The sequence below is a fragment of the Chenopodium album genome, chromosome 20 (genome assembly GCF_948465745.1).
Source record: "Chenopodium album chromosome 20, dcCheAlbu1.1, whole genome shotgun sequence".
NCBI classification, from domain to species: domain Eukaryota; kingdom Viridiplantae; phylum Streptophyta; class Magnoliopsida; order Caryophyllales; family Amaranthaceae; genus Chenopodium; species Chenopodium album.
The window spans coordinates 35,412,959-35,438,297 of record NC_137853.1 but is presented as its reverse complement, the minus strand read 5'-3'; the positions used below and the strand labels follow the sequence as shown (position 1 = coordinate 35,438,297).

The 25,339-nt window shown below is 33.6% G+C and overlaps 1 pseudogene; it reads right to left on the bottom strand.

Annotated features, from left to right (window-relative positions):
* Positions 1–3,451: 3,451 nt before the first annotated feature.
* Positions 3,452–24,253, bottom strand: LOC145597110 (glutathione S-transferase U9 pseudogene; annotated as a pseudogene).
* Positions 24,254–25,339: the final 1,086 nt, after the last annotated feature.

The following is a 25,339-nucleotide window of genomic DNA, read 5'->3' as shown; positions in this document are numbered from 1 at the left end:
TCTCCATTTAAAATTTTAAAAGTCTAGGTAACATTACTCATTTCGATTTCCACTCGAAATTTTAAATTTATAGGCCTCACTTTTTTCCTGGTTTCACAATTGCTAATCGTTATGCTAGCTCATTAATCTAAAAAGGCAATATTTATTTACAATTGTAAACCTCAAAAGTTAATTAATTTGGACAAATAATATTTGAGGATTTCGGGTTCATCAAATTTGGGGAATTCGGGGTTAGGGTTTATAAAAAGCCCTAACCCCTAATTCGGGCTCTTAATAAATCAATATAGCCACTCAGGGGCTTAGAATTACAATTGATGAATCAGTCTATAGTAGTTTGGGGAATTCAAATTTATAGATTAAGGGAAGGTTTATCAACTAGCAAAATTAATTATTGTTCTTTAATTTGCCTGATCAAGGGGTTGTATTAAGGTTTATCAATTTGGGTTAGAATAATGCCATTTTTTTTTTTGTTTCTTTTTTTTTTTTTTTTTTTTTTTTTTTTTTTTTTTTTTTTTTTTTTAGGAATTAAGGTTTGTTACAAATTAAATTTGGGTGGTTTCAAAAAAAAAAAGGGTGATTTGGGTTAATGAATTTGGGATTAGGGAAATTATGGTTTAATAATCAAATTAGGGTAATTAGGGTACTAGGGGCATAATTGACTTTTTGTATGTAGAATTGAAGGAAATATATATATATATATATATATATATATATATATATATATATATATATATATATATATATATACATATATAGGGAAGTTTTAGGAAAATATTGTTAGTGGGTATTTTGATACTCAAATATTTTGAGTTTGTAGGTTTTTTGTTTAAAGAAAAAAAGTTTTAAAAATTAGATATTTTCAAAAGCGGTCTATATTTATTATTATTTTTTAAAAATATTAGAACCAATCTATATAAATATACTAAAGTAGCAACCGTTGACGTCATTCTATTTTAAAGCTAGACACATGTCATGCTGTCACTAAAAATTTTCACTCCAAAACTATAAATGATGTCATCGTTTTGTGAATTCTATTTTATTTTATTAAAATTCTAATCAATTACATTATTATTAGTATCACATTCTTAAAAATGGTTTATTCTCTTTAACAATGATAATTTAGTTTGTCTTCCTTGAATACTTTTTTGTCATTTAATTTTTTTATGAGCTTTATTTTATGTTTATTTGTTTTGTGAATATTTTTGTTTTAATTTTCATATGAAAAAATAAATAAATTTATTAGAAAATTTAATCTGATTAAATTGTGCATAGCTCGAGACTAATCTATACTACTATTTAAAAACACAAACCATCATCTTTAACATGCCACATGTACATTTTATTTTTCACCAATATCACGTGTCACCTCATTTAATCTCCTTTCTCATATTAAAATCACTATGTTTAAATCAATATGTGTGTGTGTGTGTGTGTGTGTTACTTGGTTCATTTTCCCCCAAATTAATTTTTTCTACAATTACATTCAATTTTCACTCCTTTATCTCCTTTTTAAACTATATATTTTCCAATAAAAACAAATAAAAATTTACAAATATATTATATACCTATAAACAACCCGTGCATTGCACGGGCCATAAGGCTAGTTTTAAACTATTTCTAATGCCATATTTTGTTTAGGAAGAAATGTCGTGACATGGTAATTATGAGCTTATGACCAGTATCTGCCTAAAAGAGAATTTCAAATGACTCAATTTTTGTTGAAGTAGAAAACAACATACACCAAAGATACAAGCAAGATGCTAAATATCTTGTATACTCTTAAGTAGTTGCGAATCCAAGATTTTAACTTCATATATTACTATATCAGGCTCCAAAAGATACTTACTTAATTTATATTGATAAAACAATAAGTCATATCCAAATATTTAATTAGTTAATTACCTAAATTTTGGCAGTAGAAATTAAGAAAATTTACCATGAACTTGGTTTTGTTAAGTAGCTAATTAAATTACATTTGAAATTGGCAAATTTGTAAAAAAAAAATCCTTTTAAATGCACTGTTTTGCGAAAAAAAACCTTTTAAAAGCTTTTTTGTAAAAGAAAACCCAAACTCATCTAATTTTTGTTGAAGACAACCTAATACCTCTAATTCAGCTGATTAACCACTAATTACTTCTAATTACTCTCTAACTATTTAATAATAAAATTAGTTTTTAAATAAAGAAAAAAAAATACAAACCACCATGTCCACCACCAACCAGCCACCCACTCCCTTTCCCCCTCCCCTAGCAGCAGCCCCACCACCGCCAAAGCCACCAGAATCGTAGCCCCCATCCAAGCCAACCACGAAAACCACCCTAGCCACAACCTACTACCAGCTAGCTCACTCTGATCCCGTCATCAACCACCACCAAGAAACACACCGCCTTACTCCCGTCGCAAGCCCACCACGAAAATACCCACACCCAAGAAACCGCCTTGGAGGTTGAAGTGCTCTGCGCGAAATAAGTCGGGGCGGACAAAGCTTCCGCAAGGGCCTTCTCCCGTGGAAGGAGGAGAGAGAAATTCAAGGTGAAATTAAAGTCTTCAATTGGTAAATTAGGGTTTTTTGTGAGATTATTTAAGGAAATTGAGATGGAGAAGCCATTGATAACCATGATTGAGCTAGGAGAGAGAAAGATGAAATTAGGAACTTTTGGAGGAAATTGATGAAGAAGAAAGGAGGGGGTAAGGGATGTAGGGCCGCCGGCCGGCGGTATGGGTTCAAGCCGGCGGCTCAAATGGGGCGAGGGGGCTGCTGTCAAGGGAGGGGGGAAAAGGAGAAGGAGGGGTGGTTGGATGGCTGGTGGTGGGGTGGTGGTGTGCAGGTTGTGGTGGGTTTTCTTTTTTAATTTATTAATTAATTTAATTATTAAGTAGTAAAATGAGAATTAGAGGTTAATTAGAAGAAATTAGGGGTTAATTAAGTGTATTAGTAGGACATGGTTGTTTTAAAAAAAAAAAAAATTAAGTTTGGGTTTTCTTTTACAAAAAAGCTTTTAAAAGGTTTTTTTTTTTTTTTTTGCAAAACAGTGCATTTAAAAGGGTTTTTTTTTGACAAATTTGCCTTTGAAATTTAAATAGTCATACATACGAATCTCGCAATGAATTATGAAACCAATAAATTTATATTGACAATAATAATCAAAATGAGTAATCACAATGCCGTCAGACTGTTTCAAGTTATGCTACTTCTATTCCTTTTGATGTCTTTTAAGTTTTCTTTCTGTTTTTAGTTCTTTTGTGTTTTCTGCTGTTGTAAAAAAAAAGTAATAACAATGAGTTATTGTGAAACTGACATATTTTACAAGCCTTATTATTGATTAACTGACCATGACGACATTACTTAAGGACAAAATTGTCTGTTATCATTACTCACAAGTCACAAATACACAATACACCATGCAATGAAGAATTGCACAGAGAGTGAGGGGAACAAGTGATTAGAGCTCTAAACCCCTCTTGTTTTCAGGAGATTCTGGGAACACAACTTCCTATAAGCTCGGAAAAATATGACCAACCTCTCATGAGGTGGAGCAGTGTCTTTTACCACATTGAGGCCCAAAAGTGATGCCATTCTTGAGGCAATTAATGGATAATTTTGTGGTTCCATTATCTTCAAATTGAAGGCATCTTCTATGGCTTTGATAATGCTTGGGAAAGTGCATAATAATATGTCAAGCATCCCCATTTCTTCATTACAAGAAGGTGCATCACATGGAAATATAACCTTCATGTTTTCTTCTAGAATATTTAACTTCATTTGGACTTCACTTATGCTCTTTTCTTCTTCAATCCCTTGACTACTTGCTATAACCTTCTTCAAAGACATGTCAAGCTGTTGTACGTTTTACATGCATGTAATAGTTAGGTATATATAATTAGCTCATCAAATAGCAAGCACGCACATCCAATTCATAACACAAAAAAAAACTTCGAGTGTCCTATCTTATATGGTAACCTCAGATATATATGGTCAAAGCTAATATATGAGTAGTAAAAATAATAAAAAGTCAAAATGTGTCAATTTTTTTAAATAACAGAAAGTAGTATCAATATCAAGAAATTGATTCATCTTATTACCTACTACCTCCGTCCCCGAAAGAACGACCCATTTGGCCTAATTTAGTCCCAAAAAAGAATGACCCATTTGCATTAAAACACCCACCAATTTGCAACAATATTTGTGCAAAATTAATTTCCCCATATAAAATTTGATTTTCCATGTAATTTTATTACTTTCTCTCTCTATTTTTTAAAAACCCCAAGTAAATTTATCTTTCCAATATACTTTTACTTCTTTTTATTTAACTTTTTTTAATACCCGCGTAACCAACCCAAATGGGTCGTTCTTTTGGGCACGGAGGGAGTACTAGCTTAGGAGTTAGTGCCAATCAATTACAATTATTGTTTTAATAAGGAAATTTTGTGAAAAAGCATCTTTTAATTCCTTATTTTTTGTGATCACCTTTTAAATTAATGGAGTAAAAGACCCCTAATAAAAAAAATTTGTCATAATTTGCCACCAATAACAGAACAAATGGCCATTAAATAATTAATATTCTTGCAGCAGGTGATGAGTTACAACATACTCGTAAGTTTTAAATTGAGGGATTTTAAAAATAAATAAATATATAAAATAAAAAAGGATTTTAAATTTTTTTTCTTTTTTTTTTGGGGGGGGGGGGGGGGTTTGGGAGACAAAATTTCCTTTTAATTATTGATTTTAATTATTGATTATTGCCTTGAGGCTGACTACATTACCAACACTTTACCATTACCATCATTATTAATACGGAATACCAATCATCCAAAAATTATGTTGGTTTGTTGCATTACTCCCTCCGTTCCCTTTTATAGTCCCTTATGAGCATTTTTCACGGGAATTAATAAACACAAATGAGAATTGTAAAAGTACATTGAAAAATTGAATTGACATTGGGTATGCAAAAAAATAGAGAGGGAAAGTAATAAAACTACATGGGAAAACAAAATTTACATGGGAAATATAAATTTGCACAAGTATTGTTGCAAATTGGAGGGAATTTTGGTAAAAAAAAATTAATATTAAGGGTTGTTGGAAAAAGCAAATGGGGTGAACATTTTGGGACTAAAGTTTGGCCATAAGGGACTATCAGAAGGGGACGGAGAGAGTATTTTTTTTTTCTGATAGCTAAATTCAATTTACTACTCATAAAATATTGTAAGGTTTCATAGACCAAATGCACATAACCTTTAGAATGTATATTCATGTTGTGCATAAGATAAAATTGCTATTGAGTGGTAATGAAAATACGGGAATTCCTAGTTGATCTTTATGATTGCTATATTTTGTTAATCTAGGGGTACGCTCGTCATTTCAAGTGCATTACTGAAGGACCCGCTCGTCATTTCGCGCCCACGTACTCGTCTTGACCTGTATACATTTTCCACGTACACATTGCCACCTCATCAACGGCGTTTACAAAGATACTTACCTGGCTTAACAGGTGCTTGACATCCACTTGAGTCGTCCGTTACCGACATCCGTGCTCTCAAACTTAGGGTTTGGAGGGGCGTCTTCTACACACCTCCAAAATTAATTCATTCATCTGTTTCTCCCTCGATATTTCCTCCCTGGAACAATTGAACTCCTCAGATCCCTACCAATTGATTTCTCCCGCCCTCGATGTATCATCCCTGGAACAATTGAACTCCTCAAATCGCACTGCAATATCCCTGCTTTCTCTACATAATCTCCAATTGAATCAAATTCAATCCAACTCTCAATTTATTCTGCTTTAATATGTTCTGTACAATCCAGTGATGTCACGCTTATGTTTGGGTAAACGATGCCGATCTACTTCGTTCAAACAAGAATTCGCCGGTCAGTCAAATAGCTATCACCACAACTGCGCATCAGCAACTTTAATACACGGACTGGTCGAACGGGGAACGAATTTGGAGAAGAAATCGGAATCCAAGTATTACGTTCACACTAATTGTGAAGAAGAATTAGAAAATGTAAGTTCATACGTTCTTTTAGATCTGTTCAATATTTATTTACACCTCTCCAATTGAATTAAGTTATATCATTTATCAAATAAAATTAGATTAAGTTACATGCAGAGGAATAATGTACCAAGTAATTAAAATGGAGCAACCAATTCCTACTACACCTGTATAACGTCTACAATGTATTACGAAATTGGAACTATGGCTATTCTATCCAACATTGCTTTATGGAATATGAATGAATCATTGTATTGTATTGAAGTAACACTAGCACAATTGCAACAATGCTTCAGCTATCTATGCACCTCTGTTGTTTATTTTTTATAAGAGCATGAGTATTTGCATATTAGCAGGAATATGAACCTGCGTACGACATAATTAAGTTCCTAATTTTTTTAAAAACAACGTATAAGCATGGGATTTTTTAAATCAAGTACAATTACAGTGCTAATTCAAGATTAACTTACTCTTAGGTGCCAACTGGTGGACTGCAGCCAACAACTGTGGACATATATCCAGAATTGTTTACGGTAATGTTTAGTTATTTATATCCTGATCATATGTAATTTATGGTCTGTAATGGTTAATTGATGATGGATATGCGCTGCATAGGATAATTCCATTAGTGTTGGTGGACTCGTCAAAGCTAGAGGGCAGGTGATTCATGAATATTCACTATCTATTAAGCGGGTTAGTCAATCATGCTACTTTATATGTATATAAATTGTTATTTCCTGTTGTTTTTTACACTGTTTAGGTATTAACATTTAAACAATTGTACAGCCTCCCAATATGAACTGTCGTGTTGAGTCATTTGGTCGAATTTGTCAAAAGTTTTGCGAGAGAAAAAGAAGGTGGGTGTGTGAGATGGGTTTTGGGGGATTGTTGTATTTTGCCAAGGGCATGCATTTACCACGGCAATTAGCTTACTGGATTATGACTCGAATTGATCCGATAAGCAGGGTTCTAATTGGTACAGATGGCCAAATATTTCCTTTTTCAAAAAACCAAGTTCGTTGGATTTTAGGTATCCCATGTGGTTCTAAGGTCGTGCCCTCAACAAAACATATGTCTGATGAAGTACGGGAAAGGGTGCAGAATATCTTATTAAAATATGGTAGGACTTGGGAGACGAAACCAGCCACAGAGTTGGGTAGGTCGTACACGTCGGTAGGCATTCCTGTCACAGCCTCCATGATGGATCAGTTGGAGGCTCCCTTTGAGGAGGAACAAGAAGAAGAATTTAAGACTTTGTTTTTGATTATTTCACTTCAGATGCTTTTATGTCCTACACAATCACCTAGACTACCACACGACTTGTTGCCTGCTATTGGATGTGCGATGGATTGTAATCAATATGATTGGTGTGAGTTGGTACTTGCAAAATTGATGGACAATGTAGCAAGCTTTGCTAGACGTTTTTATGCAAATGGGTATGGTGGATGTGCGATTTTTGCTGTTGTAAGATCATAAACCGAACTTTGTTTTGTAACAAATACATTGGTTGATTAACCATAAATGGATATTATTACATATATTCGTTTTTCCTGTTTCAGATATTTTATCTGGACCGTCTGAAGTGGGAACCTATGCATTGGGAAGCTTATCCAAGAGTAAAGGCTTGGGATATGAAGCAAATTGGAATTGCTGCCAAGCGAGACCGATTTAAGGAAGGGGACTACGGCAAATTAGGGGTACGTGATGTACGGTTGTGATGTCTGGTTGGTTTTGTTAGAAGTCCTGTTATAACAAATAAATTTATCTGTTGCCACAGCTACTGGACGTTGCTTATGGAGAGCGACATCCTAGAGAAGCTCGGGACACAATGGCGCCCCTAGATAATTCCGTGCACCATGTGCGTTTTGAAATTTGCTTTACTTTTATAATACTGTTATGATCCTTTCATCATCACTCACATAATCGAACTCCAATTTTATTTATAAATTACACTACCCATTGCTAAGGCCTAATATTGTAACCATGCTTTTGTTCTTTTCAAATTACACTATGTAACGTAAAGTCTATTTTAAACTCATAATCTTACCAAATGTTGTCTAGTGGTGGCAGCCACTTTGAATTGGAACCAAGGATGTGATGAAGCATCCATAGTAGTTGCTGCTAAAAAACATAAAGAATTGGAGAAGCACGTACTAGGGAATTCAAAATCAAATTTAACAATCAATTGCTGAATTAAAAGGAACCAATAGCTGTGCGGTGTGACCTTTAATGGATCTAACTTAGTATAGCATGTATCATTTGCAGCCACACATAAACGATATGTTCAAATCACAATGAAAAGCACATAGTTGTAATACCCAATTCACAATTGCAGGATACAATATAGATGACATGCAACTAAAAATGTTACAACCATTTGTATGCATCTAATTAAAATGAATTTCTGCCGATAAACTTATATAAATTATTGCAAACAAATCAAAATTTCTTAAAAATTATATCTTGTATGATTTGCAGGAGCAACTGTAAAACATGATACATAGAAAAAAAAAATAAGCACCCTTATGTTATACGCATGGGACAAATTATCTTCATGATCAAACAAGATGATGTGCCTATAATAGTAGTATATAACAATAGCTGCAATAAACTTAAAAATTTGAATAATTTGAACTTAACCAAAGTAATTGATTGTTTGAATGCAATTTGATATTAATTGGATGTAGAAAATAACGTACTTGGAAAAAAAATTACATACACTACTAGCACTTTCATCAATCACAATACAGAAATTAAAATAATACCTTTGCTTGGTTGATGATCGACAAGGAGGGGTTGTTGGATATGGAGAATGAATTTTATTTTGCTTCAAGTCTTTGATTATTTGTAGTTCATACTTGGTAGACTTGGTATAGGAGGGGGAGTTCCACTTAATGTTGCAATAGAAAGTGGTTGTTGGATGGTGTACGCATAATGTGATAGACCCTTTGTTTTTTTATGTGTTATAGGTTGACCTAATTAAGTTTATGCCTAACCACAACACTGATTTTAATTGCACATTGTTGAGGTTGCTCTACCACGTCAGTTAAAAAAAATTACAACAGGGAGGTAAGCGATATGGCTATGTGTTAGACATTTAATTTTACTTAAGTTAAACTCTTCTTATGTAATTGCATTGTAAAGTTAATGATTCAGTCTAATAGTATGTTATATTAGTATATCATTTGAAATGATTAGTGCCTGAAATTAATTACTAGTTTAAGTCGAGGATATAGTATGTTTTAATAATGATTAGAGGTGGTGAAGAATTCTCGAGTCGGGAATTTGCTTTTATTTTCTGTCCTAACAACATCCATGTGTTATTGCTAATTGAGTAATTTCACCAGTCTAACGAATTTTATAGGTTTATTTAATTCATTGGATCTTGCATTTCTTATTTGGGTTGCAAAGCATTTTTTGGATACAATATGTATTAGGCATTTGGATACTAAGGGTAAGATTCATCCCTTCTGTGTATTCGCTAAAATTTACAAACACATGTATATTTGTCACTTCAGATACTCTCATTAATATTTTTTTTTTTTTTGGTGAAGACTCAGATACTCTCATTACTTGAAATGAAGAAACAAGACATATAGACAGGTATTAAATCTGGATTTATTACCCCATGTGGTAATGAGATCTGCACTTTGTAAATTTACTTAACTTTGACACCAAAACTTCAATGCAGCTCTGGATACTAGAGTAGCAACAATCTGTCCTAGTAGTAGTCCTTTTAGTAGGTGTACGTACTCGAGTGGTTTTTTTTTTTTTTTAAGTGATAAAACTACCTCTACAGAGGTAATTGGAAAAGGCATATACTTCAAACATGTATGTTTTAATTTTTAAGGTTGATTAATTTAGATAAACATACAATGTATTATGTATGCAATTAAATTTCTAACGTCATTAATTCTTTAACTCAAAAAATAAAAGATAATGTGTTGATATTTCATCAAAATAAAACCCTAGAATAAATTTTGTTATTTAGCATATTACCATGTATCTTATTTTTTTTTTAGAGAGAAATTACCATGTATCTATTTTAACCAGTAGTAGAAGTGGTTCCATAATATGAAATTATTGTTTAAGAGTTTTAGGTGTGAAATTTCTTGTTTGTTTCATGTATATGCTAGGCAAAGTACATTATAATGCAAAAACTTTCATAAATAATTTTTTTTTTATTCAATAAGGGGTATCTTTAAAGTTTTTTGGTTGAAAGATTTGGAAAACATTTAATGTGTCCAATAAAGTAAGAAAAGTGATGATTCTTTACTTTAAGGAAATCCTAAAAAATAAAATAGAAAGTGTTGATATTCACCCAGAATAATACACTATAATATTTTTGAAAAAGTAGTTCGTATACTCGTTTTTCTTATATGGTATAATAGTATTTTACGGATTTTTTTTCTGTCAATAACAAACTCTTAACATGTAATTTGTTGATGGTAAGATGTTGGAATATTATTCATTTATTTGTAATGCGAAATTTAGACACTAACATGGTTACAAGGTCCAAAAAAAAAATGTTCAATTTGAGGCCTAAGCTTTCATCCAAAAAATTACAAGATAAAACACCAGTAGAGGAGTGAAGGTTACAAAAGAGAAACTTTATATTGAGCTTCCCTCCCATGTGTACAGCAACCTGTCCAGACTGCTCTTCCGCGTTTTCAAGGAGTCGTACCACTGAGAGGCATAGCTGTCTGCAGCTTTTGACTCCTTATACACCAAGGTTTAATGGCGCTGAACCATCTTCATTTCAGACTTATACCGAAATTCAATTCAACTACCCACTCTAACACTTAAAATTGATAACAACCAATAACGAGTAAACACGTCAGTCTAAAGCTTATGGAATATGCTTCAATTTATTTAGAAATGCTCCCGATCTTCGCTGCTTCTACTACTCTTTGCAGCAGAAATGGTACAACAAAAGCATGAAATGTGACGTGTTCCACAAATTGTGGCTACACAACCAGTTAAACTCTAAGATGCAATTGTGGGCCTAGGTTATTACAATTTTTGGGGTCTGCAAATATAAAAAAAATTACTTCCAATCTTTTGTCAGTTATAAATGAGGTTGTTGGTAATTTATTATTTACATTTATCCCATACTCCTTAAAATTGCTCCATTTAGTTTTGATGATGAAGGGCACTTCGATATAAAGGGTTAATTTTCCATACTCTTCCAAAAAATTGGTATGATACTGATTACAAACTCTTAACATGTAATTTGTTGATGGTATGGTACTGATTACTGATGTTAACTCGAGTTAGATTTAAGTCACAATAAAGCTGAACACCACATCCGTAGGGGTAATTAATTTCAGATCTAATTACATCCTACGTCATTTTTGTAGATAAAATTATATTGTGTAAAATAATAAAATATTACGTAATTGTTACAAAATTCCTAATTGGATGCATCAATTATGCAAAACATTGTTGTCCTTTTATATTCAAATGTTATTTTCTCGGAATTTGAAACTTTCATTTTATATTTTTGGCAGGTGAATGAAATTGAATTGAACAGAACGTAATTAAATTAAACAAGAAAATGGCCCTAACTCGGCGAGACATATTTTTCATGGATGGATTGGATTTGCAGCAAACAAACAATATTGGGAAAGGATAATTACCTACAAAGAACCAAGAATCCAACTTCAAACACTTATCTCATAAATATCAATCACTCTCACAATTTAAGACAACTAGCTAAAAGGCATTAAATGGTGACATGGAAGCCAGTAAATGAACAAAATAAGGAAAAATTAGGACATATGAGGGGGTTGAAAATCACTTCTAAGGGCCTGTTCTCTTCCGTTGAAATTCAATTCAGTTCAGTTCAGTCCAGTTCAGTTCAGTTCAGTTCAGCTCAGCTCAGTTCAGTTCAGTTCAATTCAGTTCAGTTCAGTTCAGCTCTTATGTCTAATGATATTGCTAATGATATAAAGCCAAATTTCATTCTTTTAAGCTCTTATTACAACGACGCAACAAATAATAATAATAATAATAATAATAATAATAATAATAATCATGAATAAATAATAATAATAATAATAATAACAATAATACTAATAATAATAATCAATAATTAATTATAATAATAATAATAACAATAATTAATATCAGTTCAGTTCAGTTCAGCTCTTATGTCTAATGATATTGCTAATGATATAAAGCCAAATTTCATTCTTTTAAGCTCTTATTACAACGACGCAAACAAATAATAATAATAATAATAATAATAATAATAATAATAATAATAATAATTATTATTATTATTATTATTATCAATAAATAATAATAATAATCATGAATAAATAATAATAATAATAATAATAACAATAATACTAATAATAATAATCAATAATTAATTATAATAATAATAATAACAATAATTAATATCAGTTCAGTTCAGTTTAGTTCAGTTCAGTTGATTTCAGTCAATCAGAACAGGCCCTAAGCATTTCTATACTCAAAATAAAGTGTTGGAAGCATTAACACACCTATAAATGCCCAATTTAGCATGTTTAGTCAAAATTCATCAATCAAATATAACATAATCCTCCATCAATATGGCATAAAGTATTTGTGCCGATGTTATGATGGGGATGAATCGTCCGATCGTGTATGTTTTTAGATATCCCTATCATTTACAAAACAACAACCCTCGCTAGTGGCAGCAATTGGTATTAAATTTCACATTTACTTTTGTAATTGAATTGAGCTTAACATGACTGATGACGCTTATACTGAAATGAACTGAACTACACGGAACTAACTGGACGTGAACTACACGTGACTGAAGTGACTAACTGAACTGAACTTAACTTAACTAATTGGATATTCACATTACTGAATTGTAGCGCAACTACACTTAAGTACGCTTATTGGACAAGCACCACTCGGGTAAATGGATTTTGCATTTGAGAGGAAAATTAGGGGTTGTAACTCAAAATCCATTAACTGGTTGTTTTATTTGTGTTAGACTACTAATATGGAATTAGATGCATTTTTTTAACACTCTTAGAATAATTTGAGTAAAGTACTTACACAAACCTCTAATTACAAAGGTCAATTCCAAAACTATACATATTAGCCCACATTAAACAATATTAAATGTTAAATAGACATGTCAATTATTAATATGATAGTCGTATAAATTTGCGGTAATCTTTATATTTTTAATCTATTCAAATCTTATTTCTTCGGAATGGGAATCGGTCTTTTACATTTTGCGTCCTATTTTCTCCCGTGTGACTTTAGGGGTCACATTACCTTATGTAAATAAGTTCGAAGCCGATTTTGTATTTGTTACTTTTATATGGTCGAAAAATTAATAAATAAACATAAGATCAAATATATATTAACTTAATTAATCTACGGAAATTTAAAGAAACATAAACAAGTGTCATACTTAGGTCGTTTTGAAGCGGATTTTTAATTGAACCTTGAATTTTATTCCTTATTTGAAATTACATTTTTAGCTATAAGCTGAGGTCCTTTGCTTTTTTTAGTGATATTATATTAAAAGGTTCCTAATATTAGGGTTGTTTATCATTAGATTTTTCCATACGAGTCCACGTATGTTAGTCTTGACTTTTCTATAAATAGGTTGTGGAGCTTTTCTTGAAAAATCCACATCCAAATTTAACCCTCTCTCATTAAACACTTTCTCACTAGCCAAAAATGTCAGCCAAGTCACCACTTGTTTTATCATCCTCGCCATCTCTTCCCTCAATCTGCAGCCCTATGGCTGGAGCTTCAACTTCCCCCCGTCGGCGAAGGCAGTCTGCTTATTACCGTCGCACAAGCTCCTACTCGGAACGTGTTCGTTCCACACGTACTGGGAGTTTGATTGAGAAAACCCTAGCTCGTTTAAGGAGGGCACGTGCTAGACGTCGATCTGCTAGCATGATTGACTCTGAGCAAGTTGTTCCTGACTTGAACGGAGCTGTGCTTCCCCATTACCACATCCACGGTCAAAACATCCCAGCCCCTCAGTTGGGTTTTGCTGCTCTTGCGATAAATCCCCCTCCAAATTTACCTCCTCAAAACCCTCTACCCCCTGCTGCCATGTTCCCAAATGGTGAACCTATCCCAAACAATGTCAACCTGCTGCCTGCTTATGCTGTGACGGGGAAGAGCACAAGCACAACCGACATAGGCGTCGTGTACTATTTGCAAGCCAACGAGACATTTCAGCGGGTCTACTACGACTACGCCGCGAAGGTTGATCGATACGTGCACGAAAGCATGATCATGAACAACGGGTCATACGTTGACATGGGTGATACTCCTCTTGGTATAGGGATTGTCAACGGTCAAACTCTAATTGTGATTGCTCAGGTAAAATTTTTTAAATAAAAAATGTATTTTTTATTTTTAATGATTACTTTAATTATATATTTATTTATTTATGCTTACATGCTAACCACTGATGAGCAAAAGGTGCGAAGCAACACTATTAAGTGTGGTGTTGGATGCTTTGTAATGCAAATTTTGACTAGGAAGTAATTTATAATTGTGTGAGGTATTAACTAGTTGAAGTTTGACCATGTTGTGGTTAAAATTAAAATGCTAATTTTCTTTTTACTTGTGACAGTAACATTTTATCTCTAGTGTATCATTAAATAATGTAAATATGGTAAATTAATTACTTTCAATAAGTGTGTATAAATATTTTTAGACTTCATCCCCAACTCATTGATGAAAATAATATATAATTTAAATTGTTATTTTGTTGTGCAGAATCCAGATGTTAATCTTAACACTAGGGAGAAACACTTCTACATTAGGGATCATCGGACCATCCCCTTACGTCTGAAGGTTAGGGGTCAATTGGCTGCACCTTTGGAGGGCTTGTATGCTTTATGGGGAGAAGCAGCAGATGAAGATCCAGATAGGCTTATTCTGAGCTATGACAATCACATCTTAACAGCCTTTCACACCTTGAGTGATGCAAAAATCAAAAATGAGCATGAGGTGTTTGTACTTCCATTGCTCAATCATGGAAATGCTGGTGTTTGAATGATGGTGGTCTGGTTAATGCAAATTTTCCCTATCAAGGGTCCTTTCTTTAACGGCTTGGCAAATAAATGTTCTACTACTAGTCCTAGACTCCTAGTTTTAATAGTTGTTATTAGTATGTTGTAAGAAGGTTGGTCTGATGATGATTATTGGTGGTTAAGTTGTGGTTTTTAAATATCTGTGGAGTAGGTTATTAATTAGGAAGTTGTGTTAGTTCTAAAATCAGGTACTGGATGTTCTATAATGTTATTATGTTGAAGTATTTTAATGATATTTAATAGTAGTGTTAAAAAAATGCGTGAATGATTTATGTCCATGGATCTGAGTATTGCATTTTTATAGTTACGTGCAACATGATTATAGTTGTGTGGATACAAATTCATCAAGCTTATTTACATAATCAATTTTTGTGAAAACATGGAGTCAAAATAATAACTAGTTGCTGATAAATTAATAGACCGCTAGAGGCATTACCAACTTATACAAAGTGTAATGGACTAATGGCCCATGCTTTTTAATTAGTAATACATCAAACAAACAAGGTTTTGGTGATTTGCCCTAAATTTAATTGGTTGTGAATTGTGATTAGACTTGTTACGAATAATACCTGTTAAATGTAAAGTAAAACAAATTAACTAATGTAATGGTTTAATGTAAAGGTTTTAACTTTGTGTCTTGAAAATTACTCATCTTCCCATTTTGGATTTTGGAATAATTGAATGTGTTTAAGTACAATAAAAGCTATTAATAAAACATCTGGAATCGAGCATCAGTTTGTATGAAATAGATTTATGCTTTCCCTTTCAATTTTAATCTATATGTGGAAGAAGTAAAGTGCCCCTCACAAGTTACCAATTACCACTTGTAATCCCTGTCAATGCACTAATACATGTGTTAAGGAAGTTAAATGCCGTAGACAAAGTAACGACAATAAGGTAGGCATAATAAAGTAAATTAAAATGACGTTGACTTAGATTATTTTTTCTTACGTTGAGATTTATTTACTTTGACCTCGGCTTTAGTTCGATTTGGATCTTTTCATTTCATATAATTTCCTCGGTGCAGTTATTTTCAACTGCATTCTTTCAATGATAACAAGCTCTAAATTTTTTGTCATATTACGAGTAGTTAGAATAGAGGTTTGCGTTTATTATCGGTCCGGTCAATGGTAACTCGGGTGTTGGTCAAAATGAAAATCAAGGTCCAATTAAATTATAAAATAAATCCAACATACTTCGTAGACTGATTGCAAACATACCTATTGTAAACCGAAACCATGATGACCCATACCGCTTACAAAAACCAATAGGTGCGCGGTGAACCATTTTAAAATCGAAAGACTTTAAACCTCATCAGTTTCTAATCTATAGCCGGTTTTTAAGTAACATCTTTTTTTATACAAAAAAAAAAGATTACATCTTTTCTTGAATTGCTTTTAATTGGTGATGTCAATGCGTTATTGGTTATTTAACACTTCTTAGGTGAGATTTAATCTAAACATGTAACTAATCCTCACGTTAAATAATAATTCTTCATAGGAAATGAGTTATGGCTTATTTAATTATGTTAGTTAACTATATTTTAATTCATGTAAATTTGTTGAATTGCCATGTACTAAATGTCTAAATCCCAAGCCATTTACAATACAACATCTATGTAAATTTGCTCAATTACAGACTTAACAAAAATCCCAAGCCCTTCACATACATTTTCAATGAAGTACTCTACCTCCAACTACCATACTCAAGTAATAAATACCTTACTAAGTTACTTTATTTCGTCCTCTCTTTCAGTCTATCACAGAACATACTCCACCTCCTCTTTTTATCCCCCTTAACTCAGCTTCTCCTTTCATTTATGCATAGACCTTTCAAAAAAAATTAAAAAAAAAACTAATTTAAGGCTTTCTACCACACTTCCAAACATGTTCACTTGTAACAGAGGTCAACCTGCTAGAAAAATTTATCTCCGAAAGTCGAAATTTGTAGCTAGCCGATGGAGAAAAATTATTCGGCAGTCGAAAGGCCGCTTTCAAGTCCCTGATCTTGATGCTTTTGACCCCCTATTTCCTACAAATCTTTTCGGACCAGCTTGGGGGTCTAATCCATCTTCGCCTGATTTTGATAGGATGCTGATGATCCAAGTCCATGGTCGTAACTCTGTTTGGCCATCCAGTAAGAGGTGTTCTACTTCTGTCCCAAAGGATGTGTTGAAAGCTCAAACCAGCTTTTCTTTTCCAATCCTTACTCCCACTGTGTTCAGTACTATGGGTATCCCTGAGTCACAGCGAACACCACCACATTCGAGGTGCGGGTCGGACAACATTACCCCTATGCCAACACTAGGTGAGATGCTAATGGCTGAGAGGGATAGATCTTTCAGGATGGTCAGCGCTTGGTGCGTGGAGGAAGGCGATGTTCAGCAGGATACGGTTGAGCCAGTGGAAGGTCGTAAGCAGGGGTTGCTTTGGAAGGTTGCGCTCTTCCTCAAATGCTTCGTGATGCCGTAAATGCTAGAGATTCAGTATGCTCCCAACTTGCTTTAATTTGTTAGTACATTAAGTATGAATTAAAAGTTTTTTATAAATCATAAAATAAATTATTAAGAGAAGTATAAAATATTTATTAATCTTAGAAAAAGTACTACTTTAAGTAGCAAATTTTTTGTTAACAAAAATTTAAATTAATTTTCGGATAAATTACTATATAAGTATTTTAGAATATTAATTAGTTACATAAGTAATTTCGGATAAATGGTAAGGTAATGTCTGCATGTCTCTTGGAGTTAAATTTTTTGTCAAATTGCTATGTGCTATGTTGATCCAAAGAGAAATTAGTAAGTTAAGAAATTATGTACTGGTTTTTATTTGAATATGATTATTGTTAGAAATTAAACTATGTTGAAGTATTTCAGATTGTGTTATGGTATTCAGTGTTGTAGACTTTTTTTTATTTTCGCACATGTTATTGTAATCGGACATTATAATGTGGAGTACTATATTCAGATTTGCAAGTTAAATTTGGTAATTTCTTGTATTGCATGCTTCAATTTCATATAGATTTCTTGCCATTTGTATGAACTGGGATATGACATAAAATGGCCAAAAAATAGATCAAAAGCTATGCAATCCAATAGGATTAATAAATATTATTTATTGGTATTTATGTCGTATTGGAGTTCTTGGAAGTAAGCTAAAGCAATATTATTACTTGTACAGTGTTGTTGACAAAAATCCCCTTGTAAGCCTTTTTTGTATTATAAGAAGTGTACGAAAATTTAAAAGTCAATTAGTGTTGCATCTACTCTCATGTAGTTCGAATATCTACTTTAAAAAAAAATGAATACAGTGGCATAATTACATATTGGACTCTTACGTATAGAGATAGGTTTCAAATGGCTAGCCGTAACACTATAAGCTATTATACTCTTTATTAGCTTAAACCTGCCTTATATTTAAAAAAATCAGTATTATTTAGGCGATGACTCTGATGTTTAAAAATATTTTGACGAATTACACAAAAAAATAAACAAATAATAAACTAATGAAACAAAACTTCATGATTATGTTAAGGTTTTGCTATCGATACATGCATCAACTTTATGTCATGGAAATCAAATTGTATGTCATGGAGATATACTATCCTTTGTGTAGAGTAAGAGATTGTTTAGAATTAAAAAAAACCACTAATGGCGAATTGAGAAACATTTTACTTTCATTGTTAAATATTAGTTTTAGTAAGAAATAGAAGCCGTTTCTAGCTTTCAATGTATTTTTTCATAGCAAAAGTATTTATGACAACGCGAACTATGTTAATTCATAAAATTTTACGGTTCAATATTTAAAAAGAGTTACAAGGACAACAATTGCACTGTAGCCATGTAAATGTCTTCTTAGTTCTTACATATAACATTACAAGTGTTAAGTCAAATTTAGTTGATAAATTATGTAGGTAAAGCAATGTAAGTTGGTAGTGATACTTGTTTAAGTTAAAGTCCATTACAGTTTTATATCCGGTATGTCAGCATATAGGTCAGTAATGATTGAAGAAGTATCAAACGATGAAATTCTTCTGTTTAGTGTGTTACGTGCTTAATTAAATTGATACTCATCATGCGTGTTTATCATATACGATAAATTGAAATTCATGTGTGTGCAAGGATCTTCAACCGTGTTTGACATCCTGAATCTTAACAACTCAAGAAATCCTAAGTTAATAAGGTCTTCAACAAAGTAGTCCTCATTATTTTTCGTAGTTCATGTTTCCTAAATAATTGTCTGAATTTAAAACAAACATAACTGAAATCGATAGCGAGGTCAACGAAATAAAACTAAGTAATTACTAGGACGACAGTTTCCCTTTATGTAACCCGCTTCTGAACCTTTGAACGAGCTGATGTATGTGGCTCTTCTGATGCCTTCCTCTTGATCTGTAAACATCAAAACAACGGCCCTAAGTAAGTAGAAGTGATTGAGAATCATTAAAAACGCAGACAAAAAAAGCACATTGACAATAAATCAATGGTGATGCTTTGACAGATTGGAAAATCATACCTTCCTTTTTCCAAATTCTACCAACTTAGGCACCAACTCATTGAGCATTTTCATCTTAGGTCCATGTGAGTAAGAGGAGCATAAGGTTTCGAGTCTACACTCTGATTGTAATAGGTGTTACAAATTTAAAAAAAAAAATAAAAAGATATTACCTTTGATGCAAGTCGAGAGGTGGTTGAAGTGCCTGGATTTTTCTTCTTGCTTATGTCATGGCCCTCTTTTACTACCTTGGGTGTGACCTTCTTTGTAGTCTTTCTATTACCAACCCTGATTGCCTTGTCTTTGGACGAATTTTTTGGGCCTTTCTTCTTCTTGTTATTCAAATTGTTTGTCCCCTCATTTGATTGTTTCTTGACGAGGCTAGTAGGTTTCTTGAACCCCATCTCAGCTAGAGTTTTATTCCTAGAGCCCTTAAGCCTTCCACGCGACTTCTTAATCACCAATGGATCCTGTACTAGGACATCACCAGTAGGAGGGCATAACGCTGAACCTAGCCCCTCCATATGATACTCATATGAACTCGTATTTCCAATATCAAATAAAAGCGATCCCGATTCATTTGTGTCTTTCGGGTACGATAAATCTACACTTTCCTCAAGCTGGCGTCGCCTGTATTGATCAACTTCTGCCTGGAGTTGCGATAATCCATTGGTCACCAACAACAAAGCCTCTTCACTTAGCGTAGCTGCTTCATCGCATAGTGTTTCAAAATCAGCAATAAGCTGATTGTACCTAGTTACCTCAGCACTTGTACTAGGGTCGTCGTATGACACACGAACTAGAGTATGCTTTCTTATGACATCCTTCCGCCAACGGTTAACAGTGTACTGCTCTGGTAGGTCTACCACAAAATTTTGATCCAATATCCTCATCATATGCTTGCAAATAATTCCATGAGTTACAAACTTACGACATTCACAGGAGACCTCCTTCGTGTCTTTGTAAAAAGTTGCTGAATAATATCTCCTTCTATCCGTAATTACTTCCTCACTCTTCCCTTCTGGTACAATCCACACCCGATCTTCAACGAGATATTCAATTGTGTTTTCATTCAGCATCTTTTCCTCCTTGCAGTAGCAATACATCATTCTTGAACATTCAGACTGTATTTCTTGGAACTTAGTATCAGTATATAGTCGCTGGAAAACCTTTTCCAACTTGAAACCTGTTACTAGACGCCTCACATATTTGGCGCAGTTTGCATCGGCATCTGTCTCGTCACGCAGACGTTTCTCCAAAGCCTTTGCGTACTTTTGAGGAAACTCATACAGCTTTGTGTTTCTGTTAACAAATCCGTCGAAGAAACTATTTATGCTCTCAACCCGCTGCGTGGTCTTCATACCTGCCCAAAAATAATCTCTCATATACGCAGGAATCCACATATGGCGCTCATTATACAGACTAGCCAACCAATCATTGCACTCCAGTTTATAGTCACTGATGAATGCATTCCAACGGCTCTCAAACTCTGGCACGGTCAAACTCTCATAAACTACTGACTTCAATACGCCTTTGAAATCTTGGTACCTGCAAAAATAAAGGTGAACAAAATTTCACAAACAATCTTAAATCATCTTTGGCATAAACATATTTCAAACCAAACATATGTTCCAACCTTTCACATTTTCCCAATTTTTCGGGAATCTTCCTCATAATATGCCAAATGCACCAACGATGTCGTGTAAGAGGCATGACCTCCTCGATTGGCTTACGCATTGCAGCGGCTTGGTCAGTAAGGATGGCCTTAGGAGCCTTGTTATTCATACAAGATAACCATTCTTGGAAAATCCATTTGAAGGTGTCACAATCTTCATGGGAAACCAAAGCACAACCCAACAAAATAGATTGGCCGTGGTGATTTACCCCCACAAAATTTACGAAAGGCAGTTCATATTCATTTGTCAGATATGTTGCATCGAAGCATACGACGTCCCCAAATTCTTCGTACGCGGCACGACTGCGAGCATCAACCCAAATTACATCTTTCAGCCTCCCCAATTCATCTACACGTTTTGAATGATAGAAGTTTGGGTTGGCCAACTGCATTTTTTGGAAATAGGACATCATTGCAGCTGAATCCCCCCCTTGCATTTTCAACTGACGAGCTTTATACACCTCATGCGACAGATCTTTAACCGTTAACTGCACTTTAGCTTGGGTTCTTATCTCATTGCTCAGGCAACCGTGGATTTGCGAAACAGGAACACCTTCGTCAAAGAAGTGTAACAACTTCCTCCTAACTCTTTTAGTTAGCCCCTTCATTTGATATTCTTTTACCATATTGGCCTTTCGTGGTGTTGGTGTATGATTAGAATGCTCCAACTCCACTCCCCTCACCACCCATTCGCCTTGGCGATTCACACTTGCATACAACTTTGCCGTACACTCACACTTTTTCGACTTCCGCTTACGTTGACTCAATTCATCCGCACACACAACCCCATCTATTGTTCCTCCTGAACCGGATACATCCATAGCCTTAGCCCTCTTTCGTGCTTCACGCAACGCCCTCATGTCTGGTCTACCCCAACACTCACACCTCCACGTAGTGGAAATACGATCTCTTCCCTCCCCTTTGGAATAAACACCTTGTGCCCTAGTTACTCCAAAACCCGTTTGTTGGGCGTATTCTTTGTAGTAAGCCTCTACATCTTGCCACGTCTTAAATACCATTCCCACCTTTGGAGGTTCAATCGAGGATGCGGCACTCAAATGATTACTGTCAACGACTGTGCCTACTGTGTCAATTGTGTTAATTGGGGATTGGAATTGTAGGACATTAAGATCATCACACCCCTGGGTCATTCGTGATGTTTGAGTTTGGCCATCACCCACACCGGAACTTGCATTGCAAGGACCATCATACCCGTCAGTTAATATGTCTTGAACATCCATAGCTCACGTTCAGGTACGTGCCAAGTTAACCTGTTCAACATAATAAATTTCGCGTCACAAATGTGTGCTACCTTGATCGGTTCCACAAATAATAATCTACAATTACCTAGCAAACCTAGTACTACAAACAAGATTCTATACTTGATTATAACCATAAGAATTTATATACACACGCCACTAATGCTATGGATGCTTTCTAAGTTAATATTATTTACGATTTTATGTTTGACAATAAACACAATCCTACCAAATCCACTTATTGACGTTTACTTTTTTCAACTTGCATGGTAAATCAAGAAGGAAAACAATTGAAAAACATGAAAAAAATTTATTAGCACTTAGAGTTCGAACATCGGACCTTCAAGTCCTAAGAAAGCCCACACCCTTAATTCTATATGTGCTCTAAAATTCCTTATATTTGTATTTGAATTCTTACTCTTGAACCCATCGTTCAAATGGTTCGTAAATTTGTATTTAAATCCTTACAATTGAATACATTATTCACATAATACATAACAACTCCTCGTGTTTAAATCAAATCATAAATAATAAATGACACTTAAACTTTAAACGTGCTACTTTTTTTGGGAAATTCAAAAAAAATAAATCAAATTTCTTTTAGACTGGAAAATTTCAACATAAATATAAGGCCTAATATGCGACCAATAACCACAATTAAGAGGTTTGAACATATGTAACATAGTATCTTAACAGATCGTCTTAAGTTTGGATATCAACGCAATTAACATATTACACAAGATTGTAAATTCACACTCAAAATCGAACTACCATTTTATCATCCACACCCGATTGATTGAAACTAAGATACGTAACCTAACTATATTTAACAACATAATTAAAAAATTATTATTAACAACAACATGTAAGCAAAAATCAAATTTGAAGGTAATACCTTATAAAATCAAATGTATGTATTGCACTAAACAATCGCAGTGAACAGATCTGATTATGCTTGATCAAAAACTACAGATACATCGACTATAGATCCAACCTTTTTTTTTTTTTTTTGTGTTCTTGATTTTTGGTTTTCTCCAAACTTGTTATCCAAGAAAGGGTATATGGAGCAATACATATCGGGGCTTGTTTAACTATCAACCACGCAATTCATTTCAAAATTTCAAAATAATATAAGCTTCTCCGATAAGAAACATGAGTATAATATCAACGGCGTTAACATATTTGAATGTCGACGTTAACAAATAGTTGACATCCGTGAGCTTTGTCATCAACGTGACTCATACTTGCTAAATGACGTGAACTTACATGTACAAATGACTCATCCTACGGTATTGACGAACGCTGAGTTGGCGATGAAGATTAACAATCTGAAAAAATCATAAAGATCAACCGGGCAGCCCTCAATGAAAATAGATAGAACAAAAACACATGTTAAGTTTACGCCATATATAAAATAATATGAAATTTTAAAGTACGTGCCTGATTTAGCATAAAATCTCCCCAAAACCGCACCATAGACCTTGAATAAGGATCGGATGATGGCAAGAGATGAGGAGAATTGTTCCAAGTTTCATCAATGTATAGTAGGATCACCAATGACTCTGAAATAGGGTTTCCTTTGTGAACAAGTACGGGAACTTTCTTGTGTATAGGATTGTACTCAAGTAGCATTTGGCTCTTCTTTTTCAAGTTCTCTTCAACATATTCGTAGGATATGCCCTTTATTTTAAGGGCAATCTTCACCCATCTAGCGTAAGGGCTAGCATAAAATCCATGGAATACCACCTTCTTTTCGTCTTCCATCCCTTTCTTTTCCTAGCTTCGATCAATGATAGAAATTAATCAATTTGTCGATAAAAACTGTGTACGTACTTTAAGAAATTGTAAGCAACAAAATAGAGAAGTGATAGTAGAGAAGTGATAGTAGAGAAGACTAGCGTAACTAATAGAGGCGAAAACTCTTGAAAAGTAAATAAATTATGGTCGTTATGGACAATCGTATATGTTTTACTATACTTTGATCAACAATAGTATGAAAAAAATATAAACAAACATATTATAAATAGAATAATAGAGAAGTAAGAGTAGAGAAATAATCTAGCTTAATTACCTGATAGTGGCGTAAACTTCTAAGAAAAACTTGAATGAATTATAGTCGACCTTACATATTTTACTATACTTTGATCAATAAATAACGAGATATACTACTTGTCAAAAAAAAAAAAAAAAAAAAAAAAAAAAAAAAAAAAAAAAAACGAGATATACTATAGATAGAAATAATTAATTCGTCGTAATAATGCATGTATTTGTATGGAGTCCATTTAGACTTGTGGCGCCTATATATTTTCTTTGCAAATGGAAGACAAAATAGTCATTTAACATCCATAATGATACTTTTAGAGCCTGTTTATATTTGCTGAACTGAATTGATTGGAGCTGAACTGATTGGAGCTGTACTGAACTGAACTGAACTGATTGGAACTGAATTGAGCTGAATTGAATATTTTATAAGAGAAGGAAATTAGTACCTGAACTGAACTGAATTGAACTGAAATTAAGTAAATGTAAATAGACCCTTAATGTTAATCGTGTCAGATATTCTGAAACGGAGGGAGTAAAAGCTAAATAACAAGAAAAGAAACAAAAGTAACATTAGCAAGATCATGTGTTTGTTGCACTTGGTCCCTACCTACCTAACCTTAACAATAGAACGAGGTGTTCCAAACGGAGGGTTGTGAGACAAATAAATTATGTCTCACAAGGGCAATATAGGCATTCCAGACGTCATTTTAGAGATGTCTCATTGAGCTCTTAAATCATACCACTGGAACTTCAGTGGTACAAAATACACTCCCAGTGGTATAAAATATAGTCTTAGTGGTACTCAAA